This window comes from Nicotiana tomentosiformis, chromosome 2 (assembly GCF_000390325.3).
Source record: "Nicotiana tomentosiformis chromosome 2, ASM39032v3, whole genome shotgun sequence".
Taxonomy (NCBI): domain Eukaryota; kingdom Viridiplantae; phylum Streptophyta; class Magnoliopsida; order Solanales; family Solanaceae; genus Nicotiana; species Nicotiana tomentosiformis.
The window spans coordinates 150,361,899-150,387,118 of record NC_090813.1 but is presented as its reverse complement, the minus strand read 5'-3'; positions in this window follow the sequence as shown (position 1 = coordinate 150,387,118).

The following is a 25,220-nucleotide window of genomic DNA, read 5'->3' as shown; positions in this document are numbered from 1 at the left end:
CGTAAAATTTGACATTCTTCCGAGTTGTCTAAGCTTGATTCGTCATGTTTGAAGCTAGTTGAAGAAGTTTGAAGTTCAAAGGTTGGTTAATTTAGTTTTGAGGTGTGATTCTTAGTTTTAATGTTGTTTTAAGTGTTACGAGGCTTCGAGCAGGTTCAAATTATGTTTATGAACTTGTTGGTATATTTGGACGGGGTCCTAGGTGGCTCGGGTATGTTTCAGACCACCCGAAGTTAAGTCCAAAATTGTAGAATTTCTGCTACTGGTTTCCTTGTTCGCGAACGCAGAGGAAGTCTTGTGTTCGCGATGAAGAAATTGGGCCAGAGGCTTTTTGTGCTACGCATTCACGATAGTAGGCTCGCGATCGCGGAGCTTAAGGGCCAGTGTTCTACGCATTCACAACATCATACTCGCCTTCGCGTAGAAGAGATACCTGAGCATGGGAGGCTAGGTTGTTGGTCTTCACGTTCGTGAAGGGCTGTTCGCATTCGCGAAGGGTTGGTCAGGTTGACCTTCACGATCGCGAAGTCCTGGTCGCGTTCGCAACAAGGCTTTTCTGGGCATTGGTAGCTTTTGCCTTCGCGATCGCGAAGAAGGATCACTGGGCAGAAACATTTTAAAACACGGGACTTAGGCTCATTTTCTTCAATTCTCACATATCTTGGCCGATTTTAGAGCTCCTTGGAGAGGGATTTTCACCTAGCATCTTAAGGTAAGTAATTTCTACATAATGTGAGTTTAATACATGATTTATGGGTAGCTTTTTACATAGAAATTGTGGAAATTATGGGACTGTATTAGAAACCCTAGGTTTTGATAAAAATGGGATTTGGCCATTAAATTGATGTTAGAATTGGGTATAAATTATATTTGAGTTTGCACGGTTAAGGGTAACATTTATCTACGAAATGTTTCAGAATCTGGGCACGTGGGCCCAGGGGTGACTTTTATGGACTTTCCAAATTGGGTTGGAAAATTACTCTAATAGTTAAATCATGAACTTTTGGGCATATATTGATTAGTTTTTAAGACCATTGGGTAGTTACGATTGCTCGGCATCGATTTAATGCAATAAGTGAGGTTGGAGAGCTGGGTAGTGAACTGGGAAGCGAGGTAAGTTTCTTACCTAATCTTGTAATAGGGAAGTATCCCGTAGGTGTTTTTATTTTTTTTTATCTACTAGATATCGGTGCTACGTAAGCACGGAGTGACGAGGGTCCGTACGTAGCTAAAAGCATATTTATGTCCGAGTATACTTAGGACTTTATCATGCAATATTTATGCTTTTTTATGTGCCTATCCTTGTGTTGTAATTGTATGACCCGTAGATCGAAGAGTTTCTCTATGGCAGTGGGTTGTACGCCTTGGCAAATATTTGAGATGCATCCACAGATCGGGCCGTACGACCTCGGTAGTGTATGTACACGATTATCATGGATCGGGCCGTACGACCTTGGCATAACTCATGCGTAATATCGCTAGGTGTCTGAATATACATGATATTTCATTCTTGACTTGAGATTTGATATTTACTTCATGGTTCTTATTTGTTGAGATATCACATGATATTTGGGGGTTTTAAACTGTCATTATATTAAAAGATCATGTTATTTACCGTTTCTTATTCCATTGTTACTATTGTATTTCAGGCCGAATTATAATTCTTGTACTTTATTTATTGACCACTAGTAAGTGTCGATGTTGACCCCTCGTCACTACTTATTCGAGGTTATACTAGATACTTATTGGGTACGTGTTGATTTACGTACTCATGCTACACTTCTGAACTAATTGTGCAGGTATTGAGGCAGGTACATCTGGGGGCCATTCGGGTGCGCATCCCCATTATCCGGAGACCTAGTGGTGAGTTGTTTTTCATGCCAGTCTGCAGCACCCGGAGTCTCCTTCCTGTTATATTTTCTTTTATCTATTTCTTTTCAGACAGTAGCTATAGTGGTTTGTATGTTATACTATATTGCTCGTGCACTTGTGACACCAGATTTTGAGAATTTTGTAGATGTTATCGTTTTCTTAATGTTGTCACCATTTCCTTTTAATGTTTATTAATATTTTATATATCCATGATTTTCTGTGCATTAATTTCCTTAATTAATAAAAACCAGGATTCTAAAAGTAATAAAATGAACAATTAATTGGATAATTCACCGTTGGCTTGCTTAAGAGCGACGTTGGGCGCCATCACGGCCTATTGTGGGAATTGGGGCGTGATAGCTTGGTATCATAGCACTAGGTTCACATAGGTCTCACAAGTCATGAGCAGGCTTAGTAGTGTCTTGCAGATTGGTGCAAAGATGTCTGTACTTATCTTTGAGAGGCTATAGGGTATTAGGAAACTTCTCTTTCTTCATCTCGTATCGTGCAGTATATGTTGTGCTAAGTATCTCTCTCTTATTCTCTCATAGATGGTGAGAACGCACGCTACAGCTGTATTTGGCGGCAAAGGAACTGCTCCCTCGATTTTCAGAGGCAGAGGCTGAGGCCGAGGGAGGGCCACAATTCGTTCTAGAGGATGAGGACGTCCTAGAGTTGCTCCTGTAGAACCACCAGTGGATCCAGTGGATGATCCTATTATTGAGGAGCAAGATGAGGCGCCTGCAGCTGAGCCGGCCCTAGCGGATTTAATGACTGCACCAGGATTTCAGGAGGTCATGGGTCGTATGCTGCGGTTCATGGATTCTATGACTCAGGCCGGGCTATTTCCGGAAGATCCGTCCACATCTCAGGCGTGAGGGGGAGCACAGATGCCTACCGCTCAGGCTCTAGGGTATCACACTGCTGCCGTTTATCAGACCCCAGTCTCACTACCTACGGGCGTGCCCCAACCAGTTACGGTGGTTATACTAGAGCCCAGACCAGCCACTACCGTTGAGCAGAAGAAGCAGCTAGATTTATGGACTAGGCTTCATCATCCTGTCTTTGGTGATGAGTGGTCTGAGGACCCAAAGGATTTCAGTGACTGTTACAGGGAGAGGCTGCATAATATGGGAGTAGTGGAGTCCAACGGGGTGGATTTCACCACATTTTAGCTGGAGGGCAAGGCCCGTAGATAGTGGCAGTCTTATCTCTATAGTAGGCCAGCCGGTTCACCTCCCTTGACTTGGGACCAATTCACACGTCTCTTTTTAGAGAGAGATATTCCACCCTCTTAGAGGGAAGAGTTGCAGTCAGTTCGGGCAGCTCCAGCAGGGTCAGATGTCTGTGACCGTATGAGGCGAGATTCTTTGAGTTGACTCGCCATGCACTTATGGTACTCCCCACGGATGCAGAGAGTGCGGAGGTTTATTGGAGGCTTGCGTTATGGTATTCAGGTTACTATGGCCCAAGAGGTTGAGATGGAGACTCCTTCCGACCAGATTATGGAGATAGCTTGAAGGGTCGAGGGTATCCGCAACCAGGGCCGATTGTATACGACGGCGAAGAAATGGCCTCAGCATTTTGGCATATTCATTGGTGCCTCATCTGGGGGAAGAGGTCAGTTCATGAGGGGCCAGTCTAAGCATGTTCGTGTATTCAGCACCACCGCCTGCTCGAGGTGCTCCAGCGTGGACCTACTTCAGCGCCATTCCAGAGAGTACCTACTACCCATCGGCCATTCAGGGTTCCTCCAGTGGGTATTCAGGTCACCAGAGTCAGACCCAGGGTCAGCAGTCTTCCACACCGAGAGGTTTCTACGAGTGCGGGGAGCTTGGTCATATGAGGAGGTTTTGCCCTAGGCTTCGGGGCAAGGAAGTACATCAGGGCTATCAGCCCATGATCACCGCACCAGCTGCCGCACTACCCGTCCGGCCGGCTAGAGGCGGAGGGTAGGTAGGTAAGGGTCGCCCTAGAGGTGAAGGCCAGCCAGGTTGTGCTCCGGCTAGATTCTATGCTTTCCCAGCCAAACCAGATGCAGTAGCCTCAGACGCCAGTGGGTCTACTTATTCATATGTATCTTCTTTATTTGCTGCTTATCTGGATGTCTCTCGTGAGTCCTTGGGTATTCCTATATATGTTTCCATGCCAGCGAGTGATTCTGTTATTGTAGATCGGGTTTACTGGTCTTGTGTAGTGACTTTCTGTGGTTATGATACAAGAGCAAATCTTCTGTTGCTTTATATGACCAACATTGAGGTCATCCTAGGCATGGACTAGTTGTCTTCGTACCTTTTCGTTCTTGATTGACATGCCAAGACTGTTACCTTGGCGATGCCAGAGTTGCTTAGATTGGAGTGGAGGGGTTCATCTATCAGTACATCTAGTGAGGTTATCTCTTTCATGAAGGCGCGACATATGGTCGAGAAGGGTTATTTGGCCTATCTAGCTTATGTTCGAGATACTATTTTGGAGACTCCCATGATTGATTCAGTGCCCGTGGTGTAGGAGTTCTCCGATGTATTTTCTTCTGATCTACTAGGCATGCCACCACATCGTATATCGATTTCAGCATTGATTTGGTGCCAGACACCCAACCTATCTCTATTTCACCGCATCACATGGCTCCGAAGGAGTTGAGGGAGTTTAAGGAACAATTTGAGGAGTTACTCGAGAAGGGTTTTATCAGGTCGGGTGTGTCGCCTTGGGGTGCACCGATATTGTTTGTGAAAAAGAAGGATGGGAGTATGCGGATGTGCATTAATTACCAATAGCTGAACAAAGCCGCTATCAAGAATAAGTACTCGTTTTCGCGCATTAATGATTTGTTTGATCAGTTACAGGGTGCTAGTGTATTCTCTAAGAACTACTTGAGGTCTCAGTATCATCAGCTGAGGTTTCGCGGTTCATATGTCTCGAAGATGGCCTTCCGGACTAGATATGGGCACTACGAGTTTCTAGTGATGTCCTTCGGCTTGACTAACGCCCCGATGGTGTTTTTGGATTTGATGAATCGAGTGCTCAAGCCATATCTTCATTCATTTGTCATTGTCTTCATTGATGACATATTGATCTACTCGTGTAGTATGGAGGAACACGTATCAGACCTTGGGGGAATAAAAGTTATATTCTACGTTCTCCAAGTGCAAGTTTTGGTTAGATACTGTGGCTTTCTTGGGGCATATTATATTAGGTGATGATATTAAGGTGGATCCCAAGAAGATCGATGTAGTTCAAAGTTGGCCTCGTTATCCTTAGTTTGTGGAGGGCTTCTCGACTATTGTGGCTCCTTTGACTAGATTGACCCAGAAGGTTGCTCAGTTCAGATGGTCCGATGATTGCGAGGCGAGCTTCAGACGCTCAAGACCGTATTGACTACAACACTAGTATTAGTGTTCCCCTTCGGTTCAGGCATGTATACTATGTATTGCAATGCTTCGCGCGTTGGCGTGGGTTGTGTATTGTGCAGGAGGGGCGGGTTATTGCATATGCTTCACATCAGTTGAAGCCCCACGAGAAGAGTTATCCTATGCACAATTTAGAGTTGGCTGCAATAGTTCATGCTCTCAAAATTTGGAGGCATTATATTTATGAGGTGTCGTGCGAGATGTACACCGATCACCATAGTTTGCAGCATTTTTTTAAGTAGAGAGACCTTAATCTGAGGTAGCACTGGTGGCCCGAGTTACTGAAGGATTATGATATTACTATCCTCTATTATCCGGGCAAGGCGAATGTGGTTACAAATTTCTTGAGCAGAAAGACCGAGAGTATGGGTAGTTTGGCATTCATTTCAGCAGGGGAGAGGCTATTTTCTTTGGACATTCAGTACTTAGATAACCGACTTGTGAAGTTTGATATTTCAGAGCCTAGTCGAGTTCTTACATGTGTTGTAGCTCAGCCTTCTTTATTCGAGCGAATCCATGCTTGTTAGCTCGATGATCCGCACTTGTTGGTTCTTAGGGAGACAGTGCTCCGGGGTGATGCCAAGGAGTTACTATCGGTGATAATGGTGTTCTGCGACTCCACGGTCGCCTATGTGTTCCTAATATTGATAACCTGAGGGATTCGATTCTAGAGGAGGTACACAGTTCGTGGTATTCTATTCATCCAGGTGCCACGAAGATGTATCGTGACCTGAGGCAACATTACAGGTGGTGGCGGATGAAGAAGGACATAGTTGAGTATGTGGCGAGATGTCTAAATTTCGAGCAGGTTACGTATGAGCACCGAAGGCCAGTCGACCTACTTTAGCAAATGGTTATATCTGAGTGGAAGTGGGAGCATGTCACTATGGATTTCGTAGTTTGGCTGCTATGGACGTTGAGGAAATTTGACTCCGTTTGGGTCATTGTCAACAGATTGACCAAGTCTGCACACTTTATTCCGGTGGTGACTACATACACTTTAGAGAGGTTGGCCCAGATTTATATTCAGGAGATTGTCTGGTTGTTAGATACAATTGGGGCTCATTTCGATTCCCAATTGTTAGATAAAATTGCTTCTTTTTGCTGTTTGGTTCTCCATTATTTTTTAAGATTTTCCTTAAAAAGATCTGTTTTAGCCTCAACGGCAAGTAAACGAGAACAACTTCACTCACTGTAGTTTCTCTCTCTGCGTAATTTCCATATCGGCGAGTCAAAACCTTGTGATTCGGATACCCGAAGGATCCAGTCCTTGTCTTGAATCAAGGAGGGGTGAAATCCAATTGCAGAGTGAGACTACTAAGCTACTTATTGGAGGTTTTACTTTGAACATAATCAGTGCGTACGCGCCCCAAGCAGGCTTGGATGAGGAAGTCAAGAGGTGTTTCTGGGAGGATTTGGATAAGATGGTGCGTGGTATCCCGCATACCGAGAAGCTTTTCATAGGAAGAGATTTCAATGGCCACATTGGAGTGATGTCTGTAGGGTATGATGATGTGCATAGTGGCTTAGGTTTTGGAGATAGAAACGAAGGAGGAACGTCTTTGCTGGACTTTTCTAGAGCATTTGATTTGGTGATAGCAAACTCGAATTTCCCGAAGAAGAGGGAGCACTTGGTCACCTTCCGAAGTTCGGTGACCGAGACTCAGATTGATTATTTACTATGCAGGAAGTCCGATAGAGGTCTTTGCACGGATTGCAAGGTCATCTCGAGTGAGAACCTATCGACCCTCCATAGGCTCCTGGTCATGGACCCCAAGATCACGAGGAAGAGGAGGAAGAGGGCGATGTCTAGCCGACATAGGATCAAGTGGGGAGCCTTGAAGGAAGATAAAGTGCAGGAGCTGGGTATCAAGCTGGTGACTATGGGGGCTTGGAGGAGTAGTGGGGACGCAAGCGCTATGTGGACCATGACTGCGCAGTGCATTGGGGAAGCCGCGAGAGAGGTATTAGGGGCTCAAAGAGTTACTCTGGTGGTCAGGGAGACTGGTGGTGGAATGGAGAGGTTCAAGGAAAAGTGGAAACCAAGAAAACAGCATATTTGAAGCTAGTTGAAAGTGTAGACGAGGAGGAGAAGAGGGCGAATAAGGAGCATTATAAGTTGGCTAAGAAAGAGGCAAAGTTAGCAGTTATGACGACTAAGACTGCAGATTTTAGTCATTTGTATGAGGAACTCGAGGGCCGAGGTGGGGATACGAGGTTGTTCAGGTTAGCCAAGGCGCATGAAAGGAAGGTGTGGGACTTGGACCAAGTGAAGTGCATCAAGGACGAAGAAGGTAGAGTTTTGTTGGATGAGGGGCTTATCCGTCAGAGATGGAAGACCTACTTCCATAGTCTCTTGAACGAGGAGGTGGACATGAGCATTGTCCTGGGTGATTTGGAACTCTCCGGGAGTCGTTGTGACTTTGGGTATTGTAGGCGGATTAGGTTGATGAAGTTGAGGGGGCTATGCGTAAGATAAGCAGGGGTAAAGCGACCGGGCCGAATGAAATCCTGGTGGAGTTTTGGAAGAGTGCGGGCAAGGTAGGCTTGGAGTGGCTCACTAGGTTATTTAATGTAATTTTTAGAACGAAAAAGATGCCCGAAGAGTGGAGGTGGAGCACAATGGTTCCTGTATACAAGAACAAGGGTGATATCCAAAATTGCAATAACTATCGGGGTATCAAGCTGCTTAGCCATACTATGAAAGTCTGGGAGAGAGTGGTAGAGCTAAGGGTGAGGAGGAGTGTCTCTATTTCTGAGAACTAGTTTAGATTTATGCCTGGGCGTTCGACTACAGAAGCCATCCACCTTGTTAGGAGATTGTTGGAGAAGTATAGGGAGAGAAAGAAGGACTTGCATATGGTGTTCATCGACTTGGAAAAGGAGTACGATAAAGTTCTGAGGGAGGTTTTATGGAGATGTTTGGGGGCTAGAGGTGTATCTATTGCCTACGTTAGGTTGATTAAAGACATGTATGATAGAGTAAATACCCGAGTGAGGACGGTGGGTGGGGACTCGGACCATTTTTCGGTGATGATGGGGGTGCGTCAGGGTTTGGCACTCAGCCCTTTTTTGTTTGCTCTAGTGATGGATGTACTAACGCACCACATCCAAGAGGATGTGCCGTGGTGCATGTTATTTGCAAATGATATTGTATTGATTGAAGAGACGCGAGATGGTGTGAACTTGCAATTAGAGGTATGGAGGCAGACCCTAGAATCTAAAGGTTTCAAGTTGAGCAGGACCAAGACAGAATGCTTGGAGTGTAAGTTCAGTGGCGAGACTCAAGGAGGGGAATTGGAGGTAAGGCTGGACTCGTAGGTCATCCCTAGGAGAGAGAGTTTTAAGTACCTAGGGTCTATTATTCAGGGGGATGGGGAGATTGATGAAGATGTCACACATCGTATTAGGGCAGTTCCGGTATTTTGTGTGACAATAAGGTTCCACCGAAACTTAAGGGTAAGTTCTATAGAGCGGTAGTCAGACCAACGATGTTGTATGGGGCTGAGTGTTGGCCAGTCAAGATTTCTCATGTCTAGAAAATGAAGGTAGTAGAGATGAGGATGTTGAGATAGATGTGCGGGCACACCGGGTTAGATATGATCAGAAATGAGGTTATTCGTGACAAGGTGGGTGTGGCCCTTATTGAGGAAAAGATGTGGGAAACGCGACTTAGGTGGTTTGGTCATGTGAGGAGGAGGAGCACAGATGCCCCGGTGAGGAGGTGTGAGAGGTTGACATTGGAGGGCCTACGGAGAGGTAGAGGTAGGCCAAAGAAGAGGTGGGGAGAGGTGATTAGGCAAGACATGGTGCAGCTTCAACTGACCGAGGAAATGACCCTTGATAGGAAGGTATGAAGGTCGAGGATTAGGGTAGTAAAGTAGGTAGTCTAGAGTGTTCATAACAGTAGTATTGACACGCAGTCTCGCTTTCTGTTGGTAGTAGGTTTTTATGAGTAACCGTTATTTCTTTCATTGTTGATCACCTTACTATCTGGTTATTTTTATTCTGCTTTTATATGGTTGCTTGGTACTATCCCTTCTTGTCTATATTTTCATTAATGTGGTGCTTATGCTTTCCTAAGTCGAGGGTCTATTAGAAACAACCTCTCTATCCTCACAAGGTAGGGGTAAGGTATGCGTACACACTACCCTCCCCAGACCCTACGGTGTGGGATATTACTGGGTATGTTGTTGTTGTTGTTGTCCGTTTGTATGGTGTGCCTATTTTCATCATTTCAGATATAGTCCCTCAGTTCACTTCCCACTTTTGGAGAGCAGTACAGAGTGAGTTGGGTTCCCGGGTAGAGCTCAGCACAACCTTTCATCCGCAGACCGACGGGCAGTCGGCGCGGACAATTCAGATTCTAGAGGATATGCTTAGAGCATACGTGATTAACTTTGGAGGGCAGTAGGGTGGATTCTTAATTTTGGCTGAGTTTGCTTGTAACAACAGTTATCAGTCCAGCATCGAGATGTCTTCATTTGAGGCCTTGTACGGTTGGCGATGTCGTTCCCCTATCGGTTGGTGTGAGCCCGACGAGGCTAGGTTATATGGTACTGATTTGGTAAAGGATGCCTTGGATAAGGTAAAGTTGATACAGGAGCGACTTCGTACAGCTCAGTCCAGGCAGGAGAGTTATACGGATCAGAAAACACGCGATTTATTATTTATGGTATGCGAGAAGGTTCTCTTGAAAGTCTCGTCTATGAAGGGTATCATGAGGTTTGGAAAGAGGGGCAAGCTGAGTCTGAGGTTCATCGGTCCATTCGAGGTATTGGAGAGAGTTGGAGAGGTTGCATATAGGCTTGCTTTGCCTCCCAGCCTATGGGGAGTTCATCCGATTTTCCACTTGTCTATGCTCCGGAGGTCCCATGTGTTAGATTATAGCTTATTTTAGCTAGATGAGAGTTTGGGTTATGAGGAGGAGCCAGTTGCTATTGTTGACAAGCAGGCCCGCCAATTGAGGTCTATGAAGATTTCAGCGCTAAATGTCCAGTGGAGGGGTTAATCAGTCGATGAGGCAACTTGGGAGACTCCGTAGGACATGCAGAGTAGATATCCACACTTATACGACACTCCAGGTATGATTCTAGACCCGTTCGAGGACGAACATTTGTTTAAGAGGTGGAGAATGTAATGATCTAACCAGTCGTTTTGCTTTATTGATCCCCATTCCCCTTTTTAATACTCCTTGTATGTGCTTTTACTGTTTTATGACTTGCGGGGATGATTGGTTTAGTTCTGAAAGGGTTCGGGTTGAATTCGGAACACTTAGTTCCATAATAGTGGCATAAGGTGGCCAAGTTTGACTTTAGTCAACACTTTGAGTAAACAACCTCAGAACCGAGATTTGAAGGTTTCAACAGGTTCGTATGATAATTTTGGACTCGAGCATGTGTTCGTATCGAGATTCAGGTGATCCGGGAGCGTTTCAGCACTTATTGTTAAATATTGGTGCCTTGAAGGTTTTAAAGTTTCTTAAATTTGTGTTGAAGTAGACTTTGGTGTTATCGATATTCGTTTAGGATTCCGAGCCTAGGAATAGGTTCGTATGGTGATTTGTGAATTGTGCATAAAATTTGGTGTTATTCTGAGTTGTTTAAGTATGATTCGTCATATTCGAAGCTAGTTGAAGATGTTTGAAGGTCAAAGGTTGGTTAATTTGGTTTTGACGTGTGATTCTTAGTTTCGATATTGTTTTAAGTGTTATGATGCTTCAAGCATGTTCGGATTATATTTATGAACTTGTTGGTACATTTGGAAGGGATTCCGGGTGGCTCGGGTGTATTTTGGACCACCCGGAGTTAAGTCCAAAATTGTTAAATTTCTGCTACTGGTTTCCTTCTTCTAGAACACGGAGGAAGCCTCGCAATCACGTTGACGGAATTGGGCTGGAGGAGCAGGCTCACGATCACGGATCTTAAGGGCTAGTGTTCTACGCTTTTGCGACATCATACTTGCTTTCGCGTATAAGGGGGGTTGGGCCTGGGAGGCTAGGCCGTTGGTCTTCGCATTCGTGAAGGGCTGCCCGCATTCGTGAAGGGTTGGTCAGGTTGACCTTCGCGATCGCGAAGGCCTGGTCATATTCGCGAAGAGGCTTTTTTTGGGTGTTGGAAGCTGTTTCCTTCGCGATCGCGAGTGGACTTCCGCGATCGCGAAGAAGGATCACTAGGCAGAAATATTTTAAGACACGGTACATAGGCTCATTTTCTTCATTGCTCACATCTCTTGGCCGATTTTAGAGCTCCTTAGAGAGGGATTTTCACCTAGCATCTTAAGGTGAGTAATTTCTACATAATGTGAGTTTAATACATGATTTATGGGTAGATATTTACATAAAAACTGTGGAAATTATAGGACTTTGTTAGAAAACCTAGGGTTTGGTAAAAATGGATTTGGCCATGAAATTGATATTATAATTGGGTTGAAATTATTTATTTGAGTTCGTAAGGTCATGGGTAATATTTATCTACAAAAATTTTTGAAACCCGGGCACGTGGGCCCTAGGGTGACTTTTATAAAATTTCCAAATTGGGTTGAGAAATTACTTTAATAGTTAAATTATGAACTTTGGGCATATATTGATTAGTTTGTACAACCTTTGGCTAAGTGTCACATTGCTCGGCATCAATTTGAGGCAATTAGGGAGGTTGGAGAGCCGTGTAGTGAACTGAGAAGCGAGGCAAGTCTCTTGCCTAATCTTGTAAGAGGGAATTATCCCGTAGGTGCTTAAGTTGTTATTTGCTACTTGATATGGGTGCTACGCACGCACGAAGTGACGAGAGTCCGTACGTAGCTAAAAGCATGTTTATGTCCGGGTAGACTTAGGATTTTATCATGCAATATTTGTACTATTTGAACTCAACTTGTTAGTTTAATTACTTGAATTTATAATTAAAATTTTATTAGGGATTATGTTAGGCCTAGTTTAATTACCTTGAGTTTTGGCGGAATACTTTATTGTTGGTAAAAGTTATGCTTTCTTTATGTGCACATCCTTGTGTTGTAATTGTATGACCCGTAGATCAAAAAATTTCTCTATTCATGTGGATCGGGCAGTACGCCTCGGCAATATATTTCATATGCATCTATGGATCGGGTCGTACGACCTCGATAGTGTATGTACACGATTATTATGGATCGGGCCGTACGACTTCGGCACAACTCGTGCGTAATATCGCTAGGAGTCCGAATATACATAATATTTCATTCTTGACTTGAGATTTTATATTTACTTGATGGTTCTTATTTGTTGAGATAGCCCATGATATTTGGGGATTTTAAACTATCATTGTGTTAAAAGATCATGTTATTTACCGTTTCTTATTCTATTGTTACTATTGTATTTCATGCCTAATTATAGCTCTTGTACTTTATTTATTGACCACTAGTATGTGTTGATGTTGACCCCTCGTTACTACTACTTTGCGGTTAGACTAGATACTTACTAGGTCCGCGTTGATTTAAGTACTCATGCTACACTTCTACACTAATTGTGCATGTACTGAGGCAGGTACATCTGGTGGCCATTCGGGTGCGCATCCCCGTTATCCGGAGACCTAGTAGTGAGCTATTTTTCATGCCGATCTATAGCACTCAGAGTCTCCTTTCTGTTATATTTCTTTTCTGTCTATTTCTTTTCAGACAGTAGCTGTAGTGGTTTGTATATTCTACCAGATTGCTCGTGCACTTGTGACACCGAGTTTTGAAAATTTTTAGTAGATGTTATGCTTTGCTTAATGTTGTCACCATTTCCTTTTAATGTTTATTAATATTTTATATATTCATGATTTTCTACGCATTAATATCCTTAATTAATAAAACCAAAATTGTAAAAATAATAAAATGAATAATTAATTGGATAATTCATCGTTGACTTGCCTAACGGCGACGCTGGGCGCCATCACGGCCTATAGTAAGAATTGGGCCGTGACAGAAGACATTTGACACATGTTGTATTCGTTGCGCATCTGAATACAAGTGATAAGCTGGTAACAATTGAACGGTATCTACAAATGGTAATCAGGCAAATAATAGTTATGTATGGTAATTAGGCTCTAAACTGTAATGCTTTCACCCAAAAAATGATTTGAGTTTTCGGGACTTGAATTTATTTTTCCAAATTCTTTCAAAATTGATCAAATTTTATGAACAAATAATATTTTCAGATTTGTTTAGAAAAGAATAACAAAAACAAAAATCTATGTCCAAACGGGAGCTTAGAGGCGTGTGAAAACTTTAATTAGCCATCCACATGTCTTTTTATAACGGCAAATTCAGGAGGTAAATAAAATTAAATTTTCTTATTTTTTTGTTGTTTCTTTTTTCTTCTATTCATTTCTTTTTTTTCTATAGCGTAAATTAAGCTTCTCTTCATCCTTTTTGTGTCTATACTTTTCATTTCTGAACAGCTCTTCAGTGTAGTTATCCGAAACCTTTTTTTTATTAATTTGTTCTCTTTTCTTTTTCTTCTTTCATAAAACCCTAATTTTATCAAGACACCTTATTGAATACCTTTTCCTTAATTTCCTTTAGTATTTTTAAAACTCACATCTTCTGAAGGATGAACTACAATGTTTGTTGAGGATTAGCAGCAATGGTTCTCACCGAATTGGTAAAAAGATATCCGTCACTTCTCTTTTTTACCTTGATTTATAGTTCAAAATGATATTGAAATTGAAGTTTAAACTTATTTTTTATTTAGATTTAATGACATGTGAAAAAATTAATTGACACATGTCCTGCCACTTAGAGTTTTTGTATTTTTGTAGAGTACGCCTCAGGCACCATATAATATTGAGATAGGGTATTTTAGCCATGGAAAATTATAGTATAGAGTGTAACGAAACATGAGAAATTTAAGTATGAAACTCAAAAAAAGGGGATTGTTTAAGGGGTTTTAGTCATTAACACTCATCAAAATGATAATTTATTAAGTTATTCTTATTTAGTCTTTGATGTCGACTAATTATCATTCTTGTTTATACTACATTAAGTCTCTGCCCATTTATTAGAATAATGGTAAAAATTAAAAAAAAAAAACTGAATTACATCCATTATCCCCTTTTTCTGGGAATGACGGCAATCACAAGCAAGGTGTAATATCTGAGTGTGGGCCCCAAAAGCACATGCAGATAAGCATGTTTTTCAGGAGATGGTATAAAAGTGGATTCGATCCAGAAAGATAACTCTCAATAAAAAAATTAAGCTAGAACTAATCAAGATCAATAGGAAGTTATGAATCTATTGACAAAGTTCATGTCACGGCGTTCTGTATGACATTTTAAAGACCTCAATAGTCAACCAAACATTTTTTTATTCATAATGAATCAATTACCAGATGAAGAAAAAACATTCCCTCCCTCTAATTAATTCTTTCTTGATTTTTTAAAATGACAAATATTTTTGGATCAATTATTTTTAAGTAACCTTGACAACTGAAAATGATCATAGGGAGTACAACCTTCTAAATTGTGTCATTACACCTTCTAATTTTGTGTATAGTTAATTAATGGGGTATTAATTTCTCTCCATTTTAAATGTTTTTTTATACTCTCATCAAGAAAATTATTTCATAGAAGTAATTACAAAATTATCTGATTGAGTTACCATTTGTATTTCTTTTAATTATTGATGTTATTTTCCTTTACTAATCTAGTATATCAAAAATAAACTTTCCCTTTCACTTGTCCATTTTAACAAATATATAGAGATTTTTTATTTTCTTACAATATTACTCTTATCATTAAGCATCCAGACTTCTCAATCATTGCTTTGTTGGTAGGATTTTAGATACCATTATACACAAGAATTAAGTCCACTTCTTTAAAGATAATATCAACATGCTATTTCATTCTTTTTGTTCTTAGGAGTAAAGATCTTACTCCTACATCATATATTACGCTGAGAGTGGACATTATATACAAGCACTTATTGTAACGACCCAACCGGTCGTTTTATGTATTTGTGACCTGTTTTTCCTTTTTGATACTTTACACATGTGCATTTATGGTTTTATGACTACCGGGGTTGGTTAGTTTCATTCCGAAAAAGTTTAGGGTTGATTGGGACCCTTTGGTTCTTGGCTTAGAAGCCCAAGTTAGAAATACTAACCAAACTTTGACTTTAGGAAAATGACCCCGAAACGAGATTTGGATGGCTCCGATAGCTTCGTATCGTGATTTTGGACTTGGGAATATATCCGAAATCGAATTCAGAGGTCCGTAGGCTGATTTGTGTTATTTGTCGAAATTTGGCAGTTTGAGGTTTAGAAGTTTGACCGTAGGTTGAATTTTGGCTATTGGGTTTAAAATTTAGTTTTAGGACTTGAAATAGGTCCAATATGCTATTTAAAACTTGTCTGCAAAATTTGGTGTCCTTTGGAGTTGATTTGATAGGATTCAGACGCTTGGTTGCAATTCTAGAGGTTCTTAAACTTTACTTTGAAATTCATGCATTTTGGTGTCTGATTCATAGTTTTAGATGTTATTTTTGTATTTTGATCACGCGAGCGAGTTCATATGATATTTTTAGACTTATGTGGACGTTTGGTTTGGAGCCCCGAGGCCTCAGATGAGTTTCAGACGTGTTTCGAAAATATTTGGACTGAAACTGGAATTTGCTGGTGTGCTGGTGCTCTGATGTCGCAATTGCGAGTACCAGCCTCGCATTTGCAAAGTGGACAGGGGGTGGTATTTGATCGCGTCCAATTGCATACCTCAAAAGAAGTATGAAACGGTCGTTTGCAATTATAGAAACCCAACTAAGAGTCGGAGTCGAATCCACATGGATCTAAGATGGGAGTTAGGAGGTATATATTTCAATGTGCATGATTGAATTATCGATATTGCACTTCCACAAAAAGATTGGTTTTCTATTTCTAATTTTTACTCTATTGATTACAAAATATCAAAAGAAAACTAGAGATAACTGTTTTTGGTATTTTTCCAAATTGATAAAAAGCCTAGAGTTATGACCACTACCTAGGTGTTTGACCTAATGGGAAAAAGACTTTAATGCTTGTTTTGTTGACTGGGGTGTATTATAGCTATCAACTCTAAATTACCCACTCAATACCTCTCGGTCAGAGAGTGATTTTGCCCAATTTAGCTTTCTCAAGACCAAATGGGTATCACACAAAACAGTTGATAAAAGCTCAAGTCGGGTTATTACTATCTCTAGGTTGAACCCTTTAATTAGGTAAATCAATCTCTCAATTAACCCAATTTCTTGTTAGTCAAGTTATCCTAGACTAGATCTCTCCTTCTCAAGAAGAGACTAAGTCAAATAGGCATGAACTAATGTTTACAACCATTAATTCCTCAAATTAAAGCATGAACTAAGCTAAATAATAAATACCCAATCATAAACAAGCACTAAATTAAATACCCATAAGGTTTACACACTATGGTTGGGTCACAACCCTAGTAAAATTCTAGCTATTTATACTTTGATTTGAAGAAAATGAAGAAGAAGGACTAATTAAACTCATAATGATAGCTTAAAATAATTAAATCTATTGTAAAATACACCAAAGTTAAGTAAACTTCCTACAATGGCAAAGAAAAATGACTACAGTAATTGCTGATGTTCAAACTTGACCTAATTTCGTGAAACTCTTCTCTTTATACAAGTCTAAAAATCTCGGACAAAAATGCCCATCGGGAGGTTCTGCGGCCGCACAATTCCATGTGCAGTCCACAGATTTCTTCATCTGGCAAGTGCTGGGATTCTGCGGCCGCAATGCACTTTTCTGCGGTCCACAATAGTAGGATTGCGGCCACAAGACAATTTTCTACGGCCGCACAAATCTTGTGTTGTCCGCAATTCACTGAAGCTCTAGACTTGGTCTTTTTGAAATCTCTCTGATCTTGACCTTTAGCCCATCTTTTGCGGCCGCACAATTCATGTGCGGTCCGCAATTTGCACAATTGTCTGTAAAATTTTTCCTCTTTGGTTGCGGCCGCAGATGGAATTCTGCGGTCCGTAATTTCTTCTGCGGCCGCAAAATTCCTTCTGCGGACTATACATTTTATGCTTCTGTGCCCCTTTATTGCCTTGTGTTTAGACTACTCCTATTTGAGTCGGATTTCATCTCGGGAGCCCAATTTCCAATATTCCTGTAATTTTGCACAATTTTATTAGTTTCGTGAACACAATTCAATACTTTTGGGCTAAATAAAAGCTAAAAGGCGTTAATAAGCAGTCAAAATCCCCACTTATTAACTCCCCCAAAATTATGTCTTTGCTTGTCCTCAAGCAAATAAATTAGTTCCTACCTCCAAAAGTTAAGGGTCATTTCAGCAAGTCGAAGGTGAGCCATCCATACATCAGTTGGGACCAACAATTACCCACACTACTTAGGTATCATCAACAAGGCGACAAGTTAAACATTTGTGCACATATAGTTCTAGAGTGACATTTGAGCATCAAAAGTTGACTTTACTCATCAAGGACTCTTTCTCTATCATGTAGGTCATGGTGGATTTCAAACTCTTCCTCTTCTACTTTCCAGTTGCCTGGCTCACTAAAGAATTTTAGCACTCAATCCAACGATTTATGAAAGGTCCACTCATCTCTCTCAAGAGAATGTCACAAGTACGGCTTCAAGTACCATAGCCTTGCCCCTCATGTAGATCGCCACTAATGTAAGCTCACGCGGCTCGATATCAAATAGGACTTCTTTTAGGATGTAATGAAGGCTTTTGGATTAGGGTTGGATACAATATGGTTGAGTGGTTACATCTTCCTTAAGCACTCCATCATTCATTTCTCGGCTCACACTTTGCCAATTCCTTGAGTCACTTTCTTTTCCTTGGTGGACTAGAGAGACTTGACATCACTCTTTCTTGATCATTACATTCATATTTCTCCAGGTTTGGGATCATTGCCTTTCTTTGAATCCCTTCAAGTCTTCTACTTATTCATTTTATTGCATTTTTCTTTTTGTTCTTTTCTTTTCTTTGCCTTTTCTTCTCATTATTTCTTTTTCTCTTTTTGTGCCTTGATACTTTTTTCAATTTTCTCGTCTCTCCCCCAAACTTACATTTTTAGCCTTTTGTTTCACATGAGTATTAAGGAAAGCTCGGGTGCCAAGAGAGGGTCACAATAGAATGGCTAAAGGCTTATAACATGGTTTTCAAATGAGAACGGCTAAAGGCTCGAAGAGGTTTACTAGGGATGACATCATTGGTAGGCAATAGAAAATTCAAATGGGCCAAGGAAAACCTACAATCACTTCTCAAGCCAAGCAAAACTTAGGATTTCGTCTTGAAATACATTCAGGAAATATTCTAGACCTTTCGCATGGGTACTTGGACTAACAACAAAGAAAAGCACCTCTCACGCAACTGAATTGATAAAGAGGACAGAGTTGAGGGCCCACAATGACCACATTCAAGTTTAAAAATCACCACGGTTCAATTAAACGACCCGATGGTTGTCAAAGTCAATACAAGAGTTACAAAGTTACTAACTAGAGCTATTTCTTTCAAAAACCTTATTTTTAACCATAAGCACGTAATTAACCGTGTTTGTACCAAATGAAGCACGGTTGACTCTTCGAGCATGACTCAATTAGGTCTTTTTATTTATTACTACTATTATTACCTAAACACAAAACAGACTCATTCCCTTAATAAGGTTGTCACACCATCCATCATTGGGATAAGTCACCCGATTCATACAATAGCTACCTTTGGAAAGAACCGTGACATTAAGAAAACCAAAGGCCTATTATCTACTGAAACATAAAAAGAAGCTACTAAATAAAAAAGAAGCTACTAAATCAAAAAGAAGCTACTAAATTAAACACTAACTAATATAAAAACAAACATAAAGAATCTACAAAGCAAAAACTATCAAAAGCATAATGAATATACATAATGAGGGAGAAAGAGAAGATATATACATAATGAGAGAAGAAGAAGAAGAAGAAATAGTATCAAGTTATTACAAGCCAAATGTCTCAAAATCATCAAATAAGATCAAATAAACTCCAACTCCACCCCTCCCCCCCCCCCTCCCCCGAATAAAAATAAGCATTGTCCCTAATGCTTACCAAAATAAGAGTAAAGTAAGGGAAAGAGTGAAGAAGACTCCCTATGGCTCCTTGGACATTTCTGTGTCCCTAGCAATGTCACCGCCCTCAGTCTCATCTAACTAGATCTCATCATCCTCAGCTCTGGGTGTGACTGGGTTGGTGAACATCTGACGCACTGCCTTGGCAGTGTCGGAAGCAGAGTCTGGCTCCTCAGACTGGCCAGCTGGTGCCACCGGTGTTGATGGTGCTGCAGGACCTAGGCCTGAAAGGTGTGGGTCAATCAACATGTCAAACGGAATATCTTCGGCTGCAGCAAGCTTTGTAACCTGTCTCCGGAGCTTGTCCACTGATTTCTTGCTGGCCTGGGACTTTCTCATTTTTTTGATTTTTGGCCAGCTCTTCGATCACTAACCCATGTTGTACCAGGGTAGACATGATGGTGTTCTGGTTCTCTAGGAGCTTCTTTAGTGTCTCCTCAACTGTCGGGGGAATTTGAGGTGCATGAACTGAAGACTGTGTTGCAATAGTGTCATGCCCCGGACTCGGGGAGCGGAGCCTGTTAGATACTTTCTACCCAAACATACTTATGAATAAAGAGAATATATATTTTCGTTAATTAGACAATAAGGAGATCATGTATACAATACCAATTCATTACCATTAGTTACTTCATTTTAACGTCTCAAATTACACACATTTTCATGGTCTGAAGTGGAACAAGTAATTCAAACACAACATAACTTGTGTTACTTCCCTAACACTAATATACAACCCACAATATGTATACGGAGCCTTTAATAGACACAAAAGAGTACTATGATAGTGCCGGCAACAAGGCCCCGGCGATACCTCATACACAATACACAAGGAACAAATGATACATGGCCCCAAAATGAAGTGCGGCTCACCAAGTCAGCTGGGAGGAGGGTGTACTGCTATCACTGATCAATGTCTCCTGATGTGGAACCACCTGCATCCATTGAAGATGCAGCACCCCTGGCAAAAGGGATGTTAGTACATATGGAATAGTACTAGTATGAATGAAAAAATACCCTCTCAATAGAACGATTAATAATACAAGCAAGAACAATTATAATATCATTGGAAGTCTCAAACAACATCAAACCTCAAGTTAGGACCAAGGCAGTGTTCAAATAAATTTCCATATCTTAAGTTGGGAGATCTTTAGTACTAATATGCCACCATTCACAATACCACCATACTTTTAGCATGGAGTCCGATCACGACCGATCGGCTAGGCCGCCTTATCCAAGACATCAACCACATTCACAATTTTAATTATAATTTCTAGCATAATCACCACCATCTGTGCGGCATGGCGTCCGATCACGACCCGATCGGCTAGGCCGTCTCACCATAATTATGTGTGGATTGACATCATCCTTTTCTACCAATCATATAGTTTCATACTTCTTTCACGTCTTTTTATTTCATTGGCACTAGTGGCCACAATTATAAAATCATTCTTGGCACGTCGGCCATATTTAGTATTTCATGCTCACCTTTTTCACTTTCAAACATCATCATCATCAACAACTACAAGGCATTTCAAATCAAGGGTTTTAATACACATGTGAGCAATTAAGAGTCATAGGCACATAGATATTTTTTTTCACAAAATTTGGCATAATAGCCTTCGTTTGAGCTTGATTTGAAGTCGAAACATTTTTAATGCACAACCCATACTTTGAACACATTCTCAAATGATAACATAACATGATAAAAGTATTTGGGATATATATTGAACATATATCTTTCAACACAAGCTTATTCGGAATAGCCAATTTTATAATGAACAACTCGGGACTTACATAAATTACACGAATTCCGTGGGATTTAATTCTAAGAGAAGAGTTTAGCCAACATACCTTGCTTTGAGCTTTCCTTAAATTACTACAATGTTCCAAAAATCCTAGCAGGCCCAATCTATTTAGAAACATAACAAAATTGAATCATAATTAGGAATATTTTTGTGGGTTCACCTCATTTAGGCATTTCATCAAACACTAGGTGCGCAAGTTTGACTACAAAATTCTTCTACAAGATTTCCCTCACCCCAAAACCAATTCAATCCTAAGAGTTTACTCATATTAGCTCAATTACCTTTCCATCATCCTTATATTTACATGCATGCATAAATAACAACTCTCATACCCAAGAATCACACTCTCAATCTCCCATCTTCTGCCCAAACTCGAAATTGAAGACTAGAGTTAGAACCTTACCTCTTAGATAAAGACCTTATGAGTTTTCCTTGTGAATTCTCCAAGTCTTGAGCAAGGATTTAGGAATAATTAGCCTAAGGTTTCCTCCTCTCTCTCTCTCTCTATAGAACACTCTCACTCCTCTCAAAAATATCAGATTTTGGCCTTCAAAATGACCCCGTAAGGCCTTATATCAAAATAGGGTCGGTTAAGAAAATTTCCAAAAATGACCCCCTATACAGAACTGCGGTCGCATATATGACCGTATAACGCTTCTTCGATCCGCAAAGTGGACCGCATAATGGCCCTCCGGAACTAGGCAGTCGTGCCCCATTTTGCGACTGGTGTGCGCTTCGCAGACCTATTATGCGGTCACATAATGAGCCGTAAAACTCTCCTATGGAATATTTCATGTTGGATCTGCGATGGGTTGAGCGGTCCGCAAAATGATTATGCGGCCGCATAATAGACCGCAAAATGGTCCAAAATTTGCTCAGGTTTCTGCCTCAGTTTGAGGCAGTTGTGCGGTCCACATATCACTTTTGCGACGGCAAAATTGATCGCAGAAATGCTCTGCACCTCAAAAAATATTTCTTTAACTCCCCAACGCATTGATCAACCCAAAAGTCTACCTCGGCACCACGAAATCCCGGGTTTTAGGTAAAATTGTACAGGGCCTTACATCCTCCTCCACTTAGGATCATTCATCTTCGAATGAGGGTCAAAATCCGTCATTAGCATCCAATGTGGCCAAACTGTTAATTCACACACACACCAGCTGTTTCAAAATTTGGCTAACTCCCTAAATTTCCAAAATTTTGCCAGAGTCTCCCCTATAACTGGGCCTATCTACCTGTCAGATAATCCTATAAACCAATCCTAACAACGTATACATAATCCGATGATGCAATATAACATAAAAACAACACTAACCGTGGCCTCATAAATAATATATTACCAGAAAAGGAACACCCTTAGCATAAGCTGTACAAATGGTACGTAATTCACAGGGAACAATTTCATAGAACGATTACAAAGTTATTCAAACAAATAAGGGTGCTTCTTCTTCATTTCTTCCTTGGCCTCCCAGGTGGCCTCTTCAACTTGCTAGTTTCGTCATAACACTTTCACAGAGGCAATTTTTTTATTTCTCAACTTTCGAACTTGCCGATTAATAATAGAAACTGGAATATCTTCATAAGTCAGTTCCTCATTAACCTCAATAGTCTCAACCGGAACAATGAGTGTCGGGTCTCTAACTATTTTCTTCAACATAGACACATAAAATACCGGTTGCACTAATGACATATCAGGTGGTAGCTCAAGCTTATACGCTACCTCACTAATCTTCTGAATGATTCTGTACGGTCCGACATACCTCAAACTCAATTTCCCTTTCTTACCAAATTGCATTACACCCTTCATGGGGGAAACCTTCAAGAATACCCAATCATCTTCTTTGAACTCCTAATCCCTATGACGAACATCCGAATAGGACTTTTGATGACTCAGAGCAGTTTTCAACCACTCCTTAATGATCTTAACCTTCTCCATAGCCTGATGCACGAGGTTCGGTCCTATCACCTCTTCTTCCCCAATCTCGAACCACCCAATGGGAGATTTACATCTCCTACCATATAAAGCCTCAAACGGTGCCATCTGAATGCTAGCATGATAACTATTGTTGTAGGCAAATTCTATGAGCGGAAAATGATCATCCCAGCTACCCTTAAAGTCAAAAATACAAGCGCACAACATATCCTCAAGCGTCTGAATAGTCCGCTCTGCCTACCCGTCAGTCTGTACTAAGAGTCACCTGAGTACCCAAATCTTGCTGAAATTGCTTCCAAAAATTAGCCGTGAATTATGCCCCCCGATCTGAAATAATAGAAACTGGAGTGCCATGCAACCTGACTATTTCCTTTATGTATAACTGAGCATACTATTCCACTGTGTCGGTAGCCTTAACAGGTAAGAAGTGTGCTGATTTCGTGAGTCGATCCACAATTACCCAAATCGAGTCGAACTTGCGAGGAGTGCGATGTAGTCCTACCATAAAGTCCATATTAATCATTTCCCACTTCCGCATTGGAATTTCTATGTTCTGTGCCAACCCACCGGGCCTTTGGTGTTCGGCCTTCACTTGTTGACAATTTGGACATCTCGCCAAAAATCTTGCTACATTCCTCTTCATATCATTCCACCAATAGACTTCCTTAATATCATGATACATTTTTGTAGAACTCGGGTGCACGGAATACCTAGAAGTGTGAGCCTCGATCATGATTCTTTCCCGGAGACCATCCATATTTGGAATACGTAGTCAACCTTGGTACCTTAGTGTACCATCATCCATGCGAAGAGAAAAGACCATGGTCTTATGTTTATGAATCCCCTCCTTCAATTGTACCAACAATGAGTCGTTATATTACTTTTCCTTGACTTCCACAACAAGCGATGATTCGGCCCTATTTTGCACAATCACACCTCCTTCACTAGAATCCGCAAGACGAACTCCCAAAATAGCTAACCGATGAACCTCCTTGGCCAAAGGCCTTTGATATGCCTCCAAGTGAGCCAAACTACCCATAGATTTCAAGCTAAGAGCATCCGCCACAACACTAGCCTTCCCCGGATGATACAGAAAATCAATGTCATAGTCCTTGAGTAACTCAAGCCATCTTCTCTGCCTCAGATTCAATTCCTTCTGCTTGAAAATATATTGAAGGCTCTTATAGTCCGTGAATATATCCACATGGACCCCATATAAATAATGACGCCGAATTTTCAATGCAAATACCACCGCCGCAAGTTCTAAGTCATGCGTGGGATAGTTCTTCTCATGATTTTTGAGTTGCCTAGAAGCATAAGCGATTACCTTGCCATGTTGCATCAATACACACCCAAGTCCGATTCTCGAAGCATCACAATATACTACAAACCCAATTGTACCCTCTGGTAGGGTCAACACCGATGCCGTAGTCAATCCTGCCTTCAACTCCTGGAAGTTCCTTTCGCAAGCATCAGACCATTGGAACTTAATTGCCTTTTGCGTCAATTTAGTCAACGGAGAGGCAAGAGTAGAGAACCCCTCCATAAACTTTCTGTAATACCCAGCCAAGCCTAAGAAACTGCGAATCTCTGTTGGAATTATAGGTCTCGGCCAATTCTTCACAGCTGTAATCTTCTGAGGATCAAGCTTAATTCCTTCACTAGAGATGACATGACCCAAGAATATGACAGATTCAAGCCAAAATTCACACTTTGAAAACTCTACATATAACTTGTGCTGATATAGGGTTTGCAGAACTACCCTGAGATGATCAACATGGTCCTCTCGACTTTGTGAATATTCAAGAATATCGTCAATGAACACTATCACAAATGAGTCAAGAAAAGGCTTCAAGACTCGATTCATAAGATCCATTAATTCAGCCGGGGCATTCGTTAGCCCAAAAGACATCACCAAAAATTCAAAGTGCCCATATCGAGTTCTAAAAGCTGTTTTCGAAAAATTCTGCTCCCTGGTCTTTAATTGGTGATACCCGGATCGTAAATCAATTTTGTAGAAGTACTTAGCACCCTGCAATTGGTCAAATAAATCATCTATCCTTGGAAGTGGGTACTTATTCTTGATTGTGACCTTGTTGAGCTGCCGATAGTCAATACACA